This window comes from Peromyscus leucopus, chromosome X (assembly GCF_004664715.2).
Source record: "Peromyscus leucopus breed LL Stock chromosome X, UCI_PerLeu_2.1, whole genome shotgun sequence".
Classification (NCBI taxonomy): Eukaryota; Metazoa; Chordata; class Mammalia; order Rodentia; family Cricetidae; genus Peromyscus; species Peromyscus leucopus.
The window spans coordinates 52,067,297-52,077,794 of record NC_051083.1 but is presented as its reverse complement, the minus strand read 5'-3'; positions in this window follow the sequence as shown (position 1 = coordinate 52,077,794).

The following is a 10,498-nucleotide window of genomic DNA, read 5'->3' as shown; positions in this document are numbered from 1 at the left end:
GATCTAGCTTAGTGAGTCCACCTGATCTCCCCATCCATGCCTTTTCCAATGCCTGACATATGCTTTTCTGATGCACAACCTGTACAGCTGACTATTCTGGCCACCCTTGCCTACACCATAGCCAAACTCTGGGCTGCCATAGCCAAACTCTAGAACTCCTAAGGGTTCCACAACCCTCACACTGTGCTAGGCAGAACATCCATGCCTTCAATGCATTCAAGCTCTAGGTTTCAGCCAGGACCCACCATTCCCGGAAACATCTATAGACACTTCTGTGAAGCCTCCAACCACCCCATCTGTACCCAGAGTTCCCATGTAATCCTGCAAGATCAAGCCTGGTTTATGAGTCTCCCAGACATATCATCCACAGCTTTTCCCCAACCTACCCAGTCTGACGCTATCTTCTGCTCTGCTACCATCAAACTCTTGACTTCCCCTAGGACCCACCTTATAAGCAACCACTCCCAGGTCCCAGAAATTCTGTGTTGTCTCCACAACTCCACTTCCACTAAATACCCAGACTTACCACATCTTCTTCCAGGGAAAAGCTTGGTGAGTATGCCTGACTGCCCCATCCACTCCTTTTCCCCAAGCAGCCATATGTAGCTTGGGTCATAAAAGCAGTGACTTGGCCTAGTGTGATACTCTGGCCTGTCCACAGCCAAGCTCTTGGCTTCCACAGGGTCCCACATCCTTTGCACCTGTCAAGTCTGACCACCCCTACCTGAACATTAGTCAACCTCTAGGCTTCCACAAGGACCTGCCCTACCTGCAACTACTACCAGTCTTTTCTGCTAGGCATCAACCTCCCAACTTAGTACTCCCTCTTCCCAGATTCTTTTCCAGGGTCTAGTCTAGTGAGTTTACCTGATGTCCCTCTACATTCCTTTTCTGAAACTTGCCAGGTCTAGTGTTGGTCCCACAATCAGTGCTATGCCCTAGTTTGGCCAACTCTGTGCTTCAAGCTATGCTAGGGTTCCACCTCACTTTTGCTGGCCTACTCTTATCAGACCAACCTTTCATGTAGCCATCCTCTAGGTTTTGGAAAGTTCCAGCCCTACTTGCAACCAGCAATAGGTCCTTTCTGCTCAGCCATCTCCAAGTCCCCTGACTGTTCATGTTCTCTTCTAGGGTCTAGTTTGCTGAATTACCCTAATCTTCTCATCCATGTCTTTTATGAAATCTGCCCAATCTATCATGGTCAATGCCCAGTCCTAGTTTGGCCATCCCTGCATACACAGCAGACAACTTCTAGGCTTATTGAAGGTCTAAACCCCCTGGCCCCAGCCTAATTTGATCAGTCCCTCCTGCACTGTAGCCAACTTCTAAGTTTCTTTCAGGACCTGCCCACCTGAAATCACACACAGGTTCCTTTTTGTATCAAGTGAAAACACGCCAATTGTTACACATATATTCCACATCCTCCTTCAGGGTCTGGAATGGTGAGTTCCCCTGACCTCCTCATCCAAGCCCATAACATGAATTGCTAAATGATCTTTTAATAAAAAATCACAGTGCCAGATATTGGGGTAAATGCTGAAAGATCAGAGAGACAAAGGAACAAACCACCTCTCACCTCTAGGACTCCTCAGCCTGAAAAGCCTCTACCCAAATGAGCTTCCTCAGCCAAAAAAAGCTTCTAGTTTCAGTCTTCTCAATGCCTTATATACCTTTCTCTGCCAAGCTATTAAAGGCATGTGTGCTTCCCAAGTATTGGGATTAAAAGTGTGTGCCACTACTGCCTGACTCTGTTTCTCTCCTAGACTGAGGCAATCTCATGTAGTCCAAGGTGGCTTTGAACTCACAGAGATCCAGATGGATCTGTGTCCCCAGTGCTAGGATGTGCCACCACTGCCTGGAATCTATGTTTAATCTAGTGGTGTGTTCTGTTCTCTGATCTTCAGGGAAATTTTATTAGGTACGCAATGTATCACCCCAACAAGCCTTTTTCCCAATCTGCGAGATGTAATCCAGGTCCCACAGCCTGTGCCACACCTTCATCTGGCCACACCCACCAGTACCTCAGTCAACAGACAGGCTTCTGATAGGTCCTGCTTTATCTGCAAACACCTTACTTTGTACCCAAATTTTCCATGTTCTCTCCTTGTGTCTAGCCTGGTATGTTCCCTTGATCTCATCTTTTCTTCAAACTGGAAGATGTAGACTGGGTGACAAAACCTGTGCTCTGACCTAGTCTAGCCATACTGGTCTAGGATTTAAGAAAGTTCTACATCCCTTGCTCTACCTAGTCTGACCACCCCTGCCTGTATAGCAGACGATCTCTACTATTACATTTAATCCACCTGAATCTATTGAATGGGTAACAGAATTTATTAAGATATAAATTGAGAAAACACACTCACAATTACAGAAGAGAGTAGACAGTATAAGTCGTGCTCTGATCTGACCAGGAGCAAATTCACCTTGTAGCCAGGAGCCTGGAGAGAGAGCTTGTCTGTCTTCCCCAGCTCCTTATCAGAGGTCACTTACACCAGCAGCAAGCACCACCTCGTTTGGGTTGTATAGCCCAGGGTCAAGGGTAGAGCAAATACCACTATACTCTAGGCTTGCCTCCCTACAGCTACACAAAGGTACTTTCTTTGCAGTTTCTACCATGCCTTTTGGTACCCAGACTTACCAGTACATTCTCCAGGATGTAGCCTTGTGAGTACACCTGACTTCCCAATTCAAGCCTTTGCTGCAATCTGCCAAATCTAACCCTGGACCACATCTACTCCCCCAACCTGGACTGGTGACCCTGCCTGCATTGAAACTAACATCTAGGCTTCTACCATGTCCTACTCTCCCTGAAATCACCCACAGGTCCTTTATGCAGCACCTCTAAGCACTCCCTTAGTACCAAGACTCTGAGATACTCCTCCAGGGTCAAGCCTGGCAAATCTCCTAAGCTCCACATCCACGGCTTTTCTGAAACTTGTCATGTATAGCTTGGGTCTGACAAAAGGTATTCTGGCCTACTCTGACCACTCTTCATGCAAAAACCAACCTGTAGGCTTACTCAGGATCCCATATCCCTTGCTCTGGCCTAGTATAACCACCCCTGTTTATTTTGCAGCCTGTTGAGTGAGACTTTTCATGGGGAGATGCAATATACATCTATTCACCTAAGATAGTTAGTCCATGGCAGATTAAACTATGGATTAGAGGGCCGGGGAGCCAGACCAGAGCTATGACAGGTTTCTAATAGCCCTGCCAGGGACCAGGCCTTAGTTTCAGTTTACTGAAACTGGCTCCAGTTGAAAAAGCAGTTCTCAGGAGCACCACAACTTAGGAGCAACCAATCAACAGGCACCCTACAGCCTTCTGCTGCCTGAGCACTGACACTCCCCCTCCCCCCGAAAGTCTTCTGCTTGCTAGAGATAGCTCTTTTTACTCTGCTGCTGGAAAGTCCCTAACCACTACAGCCTCCCACCAATAAGCCCTCAGAGGAATTTTTCCTCCACCAATCATCCCCTAGACTAATCCCTTCTCCCTAGAATTCCCCCAATCCTGCTTAAAAAGGAGCCTTTGAGTGTCTTTGGGGTCGCCACTGGCCACCCCAACATATTAGAACTAATAAATGCTCATGCTGATTACACATGTGACTGATGGTCTTTAATCAGACTTCCCTTGGACCCTAATATGGATACCACCTAAGTTCAACTTGGTTAACCTTATTGGGGTTACTTACTGCAATATGGGTGAAGGATTACTTACAAGAGCAGAAATGGCTCAAAGACAGGTGCATCACCAAAGCCCACTCAGATTAAGTGGCAGCTCACAAAATCTGGAAACCTGGAGCACACTGCACACCTGCAGGCAGCTCAACAGGTTGGAAAGTATTCTTTACCTGTGACTCAGTTTTTTCTTAGAGCTTTGTTTTCTCTTTATTTGCTTTTTCTAGTAGTTGTTGTTTGAGTAACTCTGCATCTTTACTGTTTATAAGCTGTTTGGGGGAACTTAGATTATCAGTTTTATTCTGAGCTTTTTTTTTTTATTCTTTTTAAAGAGTCTTGCAGATGGATTTTCAATCTCAGACAATGCTATAGACTCACCTTTCTCTGGCTCTTAAATTCTTACCACCCTAGAGTCTTAGAGGGGTGATTATATTTTTCTACCTATGACTAAAAATTAGGCTATGGTGCCACAGCAATTGTCATTTAAATGTTGCTTTACTAGTGCTTATGAGTTGAGGATGACAACAAAAGTGATCTATGGGTATAAAAACATGTTTAGAAGACAGTTTCACAGGCACATCACATACATCTAGTAAAATGATAGAAATTGTTTCCCCACTGGGAAGCATGACCTCTTCAGCCACAGGATTTTTTCCTGCCTTACCAGACCTGAACTCCCTCTTGTGGAACAGGCCGTTAATCCAATCTGAAGGCTTTTGGTCTTATCCATGAGAGCAAAGCCAGTGTTGCACATGGAGGTAAGTTCTGCCTGGCATGTCAGTATTTTAGCATGCAGAATCCTTAGCCAAACAGGAATATTGATGACAGTTCTCTGCATGCCTTCCCCCTTTGGCACTATTAAAGACACCATCAAGGTGGGAGTTTCCAGTTCAGTCCCAGATTAATTTATCCAAGTCCTACAGTCAAATCATGAGTTTCTGAAATAGGAAGGTCTTACCATCTAGTTCTGGCATACAAGCAACAGCAGTAACAATAGTTTTATGATCTGTGGAATCTTAGGGGCTTCCCTGACTAACAACACACAGGGAGCTACCCCACCCCCAGAACTGGGGTTTTCATTCAGTAACACTATGGCCTCTGGGAAGGTCCTTTTCCACCCACATAGAGTACTTTTTGAATTATTTTTCCTTTTAATTAACACAACCTCAGTGTGGTTGTAAGGTAGATGGAATTAACATTATACCTGGTTGTGTTTCCAATGTCTGCTTTCCAAATGTCCAAAACACTCAGAGGTCAGCATCATGTTATCTATATAACAATGCCTTTTCCAGAGGATGGGCAGCACAAGGCAACAACCTGAGATACCATCCCATAACAAAAATAACTGTGGTGAAGCACTCTGAAAGTCTGTTGTCATCTGTTCTGAGCAACAGTCAGGTGACTTCAGAAGTTCACAAATAAAAGAGATACTAAAGTTGAACACAAAGAAGGTCTAATATAGAATGGAAAGGTTCCTTCCATTTTACTTAATTGCTTCCTTCACAGATCCAGATTATGTACAAAGCATGGACAGGAGGTAGTAATCCTTATTTATTTTCTCTGAGCCATCACATTTCCATATCCTGGAACTTTTCCACAGAGCCTCTCTCCATTTCTCCATGCATGATGAACCCAGTGGGCATGACTTAATCTGCTCAGATCTTTCCAGGGTCAAGGGGGACTGTGAACTTTTTCTCCCATGCTGCACCTGCTGGGTCCCTGGGTCATAAAGGCCGTTGATTGGTACTCTAACTATTGCCTCCCTATTTATGATATCTGGATGTTGGGGTAGACCTTGACTGAGAAAACCATCTACTATACTCCAGCCTAACCATTTTCTGGAGGTAAACATACCCTCCTTTACTGGGGATGTCTTTCTGTATGCTGTGGATGTGTTGCTCTGATTGATTGATAAATAAAATGCTGATTGGCCAGTAGCCAGGCAGGAAGTATAGTATAGACGGGACAAACAGAGAAGAGAATTCTTGGAAGTAAAAGGCTGAGTCAAGAGACCTGCCAGCCACTGCCATGAGAAGCAAGATGTAAAAGTACTGGTAAGCCATGAGCAACGTAGCAAGGTATACATTTATAGAAATGGATTAATTCAAGATATAAGAACTAGATATCAAGAAGCCTGCCACAGCCATACAGTTTTTAAGTAATATAAGTAAGTCTCTATGTGTTTACTTGGAGCTGAGTGGCTACAGACCCGAGTGGGACTGGAAAAACTCCAGCTACAAATGGTGCCCAACAGCTCGACTTTCCACCTAAAACCTGAAAATACTTAATAAGTAATTCTAAATGCAGCCAAAAAACAGGTTCCTGCTTCATGTCTCACGCGGGTGGCAAGATGCTGCAACATGTGGGCTTGAGCTACTCTATGGCTACACCATAACACATTCCCGCCAAGTTACACAAAGGTTTCTGCAAGCTATGCAACATGGTGAGTGATGGATATAGCTTTTGCTACCAAAAATAATAATAAATAAATAAATAAAAGAGGTTTCTGGGCTACATGCTGCTTTGATAAAAGCATACGCCCACTGCTTCTGAGAGTTGATGGTACACATGGCTCCTAGACCTAGAGCTGGTAGTAAACATACAACTGCCATGTTGGGAAACTAAGGTGGATAGAAAATGCTGCAGTTTAAGATAATAGATTCATAATAAGACAGATTCAGATGGGATAAACCTCTAAGTGGTTTACAGTGTGTGTAAAATTGTATGTAGGCTTGGAAGAGAAAAAAAGTAATATATGCAGGTATATAAAAATAGATAGTTTTAAAAAATAAAGTGTTTAAAGAAAAAGTAAAAGTAACATAAAAAATAAGCCATGTAAAAATTGATATCACACAAAGAATCTGGATTGTGTTGTCTTTGGGACTTTTAACTACAAAAAGACATTTGATTATAAAAGCTGCTCAGTTAAATCATTATGTATATTTTAAAGGTACCTTGACTTCAAAATTTGGATGTAAGGATATGTTGCTTTGGAAAGGAGGCTCTGTTTTTGTTTCTACAGAAAGCCAGAGGCTGTGGATTTGTTCCAGATTAAGATACATCAGGTTTGACCAGCCAAGACCTCCTGAAAGGTCTTTGATGACACCATGTCCCAGATGATCCAACATCCAAAATGGTTTCAAGACAACTGGCTCAGACAATACAGCCTTATGGACTACTCCATAATCCTAAATTTTCTTTGCGTCCCCATAAAAATACAGCACTTTCATCCAACAAGAAGTAGTATGAGAAGTGACACCCAAATTCCCAAATATACCAAACTGACTTTGGAGTTGGAATTGGGTCACTCCCTCTCTAAACCCAACCATATTGCTAAAAAAAAAATTGAGAGATTTTTCTGTCCCATATCAGAAGAGCCCTCTGTAGTGGGACAGAGAAAAACCAATATTTTTATTTAAAGCAGGTTGATTATAAATACAAACTCTTTCTAAAAAAAAGTGGGGGATAGTATAGATATAATAGGATAAAAGGGTAGATTAATGAACCTACTTTTAAAGAACAACAACTTGTTTAGAAATTTTTACATTGCTATGGATTTTAGTTTACTGATACAAGTTTAAACTTAATTTGGCTATTATACTATATATATATATATATATATATATATATATATATATATATATTTCTACTCTCATTTAAGGTATTATGTTTATATAACTCATTTAGATTGTAATAGATAATTAAAAATATGCATTAACAATTAGTCTTCTGTGACAGTCAAACTTACAGTCATGTTGTTTTCTAGGTATACATAGATATAATTCAATTAGGTAGGTAATCTTCAAACATTTCAAAGACCTACAGAATATTGAATTTAAAATGTTTTAAAAATTTAGACTTTCTGGACAGTGAGACAAGTCTGCTCCTGGCAGCACTGATTTACTTCAGAGAAGAGGATGGGCATTGAAGACACTCTGTATGGAGTTTATCTTCTTCTTGGTAAAAATAGCCATTTGGGTAAGAAACTGTTCTTGCCTGGACTTCTTGGTCAACTGGACATAGAGGACCCATAGGAAGATGACCACTGAACTTTGTTTGGCAAAATGGTCTTTCAGATTCCTGCTTCACAAAGGAAACTGCCAGACATTCTATAGGACACAGAAAAAAAAAGTGACTGAGAGACTCTAGACCTATGGGCTAAAGACAGATGTCCTAACTTTAAAGAGAAACTTTGGATGACTGTCCAGGGTGCCAGCTGTCTCTCTCTGCTCTTGCAAGACTCTCAAAAGTTGCTTGCATCCTTCTCCCATTTCTCAGGTAATATTATATCCTTCTGAGGTCTTTGATGTAGTTGAAGACTAGATAGTTATAATTTCCTTAGTTATGATAAAAGATAAGCTAGCTCTAAAACCTTAGACTCACAAATATAAGATAGATAGGATATCTTCTTTAATTTTGCCAAATACAAATAGACTACATATTATAAATAGACTAGATATTGTGACTGTAATTCTTGCTTGATAATTGTTTTGTTATATGTAACTTTACTATGTTAAAGTTAAAACTTTCCTTTTTGAAAAAAAGAAAAGGGGAAGTTCTGTGGATATCTCTCTGTATGCATGTGAATGTATTGCTCTGATTGGTTAATAAATAAAGTGCTGATTGGCCAGTAGCCCAGCAGGAAATATAGGCGGGACGAGCAGAGAGGAGAATTCTGGCAATAGGAAGGCTGAGTCTGGAGTCACCAACCGCCACCAAGATGAGAAGCAAGATATTAAGATACTGGTAAGTCACAAGCCACGTGACAAGGTATAAATTTATAGAAATGGGTTAATTTAAGATGTAAAATCTAGCTAGCAAAAAGCTAAGCTTGAGCTATGAGACCATACAGTTTTAATTAATATAAGTTTCTGAAAGATTATTTTATAAGTGGCTCTGGGGTCCTTGGTACTGGGTGAACACAGAAGAACCTTCAGCTACACTCCTTACCTTGGGTGGTTAATTATCTATCCTTGGGACAGGCTTGATCATCTTCACTTGTTCTGTCATAGAAGTCTTCTATAAACTGTTCCTTGGGCTTTAAAGCCTTTCAGAAACCCCTTAGCATATGTTTGTTTGTGGGTTTTTTTTAATCAGGATTTTCCTTAGAAACTATAGCTTAACACCAATCCTGTCATATTTATCTTTGAGGGATCCAGACAGTCCTCTTCCTCTGCTTTTTTTTCCCAGAAATATTTTTTCTCACCTTATTTATTTATTTATTTTTATTTATTTTTTAAAAAGATTTATTTATTTATTATGTATACAACATTCTGCCTGTATGTGTCCCTGCAAGCCAGAAGATGGCACCAGATCTCATTACAAGTGGTTGTGAGCCTCCATGTGGTTGCTGGGAATTGAACTCAAGACCTCTGGAAGAGCAGTCAGTGCTCTTAACCACTGAGCCATCTCTCCAGCCCCCTATTTATTTATTTTTAATTTGATACAAATTTTATTTTCCCCTTTTATAAAAATAGATTTTTCCTCATATAATGTATCCTGATTAAAGTTTCCCCTCCCTCTACTCCTCCCAGTTCCTCCCCATCTGCCTCTCCATCTGGATCCATTCTCTGTCACTCATTAGAAAAGAAAAGACTTCTAAGAGATAATGACAAAACATGACAAAATAAAATATAATAAGATGAGGAAAAAACTATCATATCAAAATTGTGTGGTGATATGTTGTGTACCCCAATAAAGCTTGCCTAGGCATCAGAGGACAAAGCCAGCCATTATATTAAACACAGAGGTCATGCAGTGGTAGCACATGCCTTAATCATAGCATTCGGGAGGCAGAGGTGCATCCGGATCTCTGTGAGTTCAAGGCCACATTGGGAACAGAGCCAGGCATGGTGGCACACGCCTTTAATCCCAGTGCTAGGAAGGAAGTAGAAAGGAAGTAAGATGGCTGGGCACAGAAAGTTATATAAGGCATGAGTAAACAGGAAGTCTGTCTCTTCAGGCTGAGAATTTCATAAAGGTAAGAAGAATCTGGCTGGCTTGCTCTTTTTCTCTGATCGTTCAGCTTTCATCCCAATATCTGGCTCCTGTTTTTTTTTCTTTTTAATTAATAAGACCATTTAGCAATTTGTGTTACAAAGTTGGATACAACAACCCAACAGGAGGAAAAGTGTTCCAAGACAAGGCACAAAATCAGAGATCCACTTGTTCATGCACTTGGGAGTCCCATAAAAATACTACACTGAATGCTATAATATAAGCACAAAGAACTTGGTGTAGACCTGTGCAGGTTCTGAACATGCTGCTTCAGTTTCTGTGAGTTCATATGAGTTGAATTAGTGGGCCTTGTTCTGCTAGTGTCTTCCATCCCCTATGGCTGTTACTTAATTTTTCCTCCACTTTTATGGGGGTTCCCTGAACTCTGAGAGGAAGGATTTGATGAAGACATGCCATTTAGAGCAGTGTTCCAAGGTTTCTCTCTTCCTGTAATGCCTGGGTGTGGGTCTATGTATTTCTTTCCATTTTCTGCATGAGGAAGGTTCTGTTGTATATTTTATCTGTGTTCTGACAAATAAAGCTTTCCTGGAGATCAGAGAAGCAGAGCAGCCAGCCAGTAGAGAGACTTCTTACCTCTAAGAATTTTCATACTGAATCGGGTAGATATCCTGTCTCCACCCACCTTATATTCCTGTCTCCACCTCCCTAGTACTGGGACTAACAGTGTGTACTACCAATGACCAGCTCTGTTTATCTTTTAGACTGGATCAATCTCATGTGGTCCAGAGTGGCCTTTAACTCCTAATCTTCCTGCTTCTTCCTTCCAAGTGCTTGGATTAAAGGTGTGTGCCACCACTGCCTGG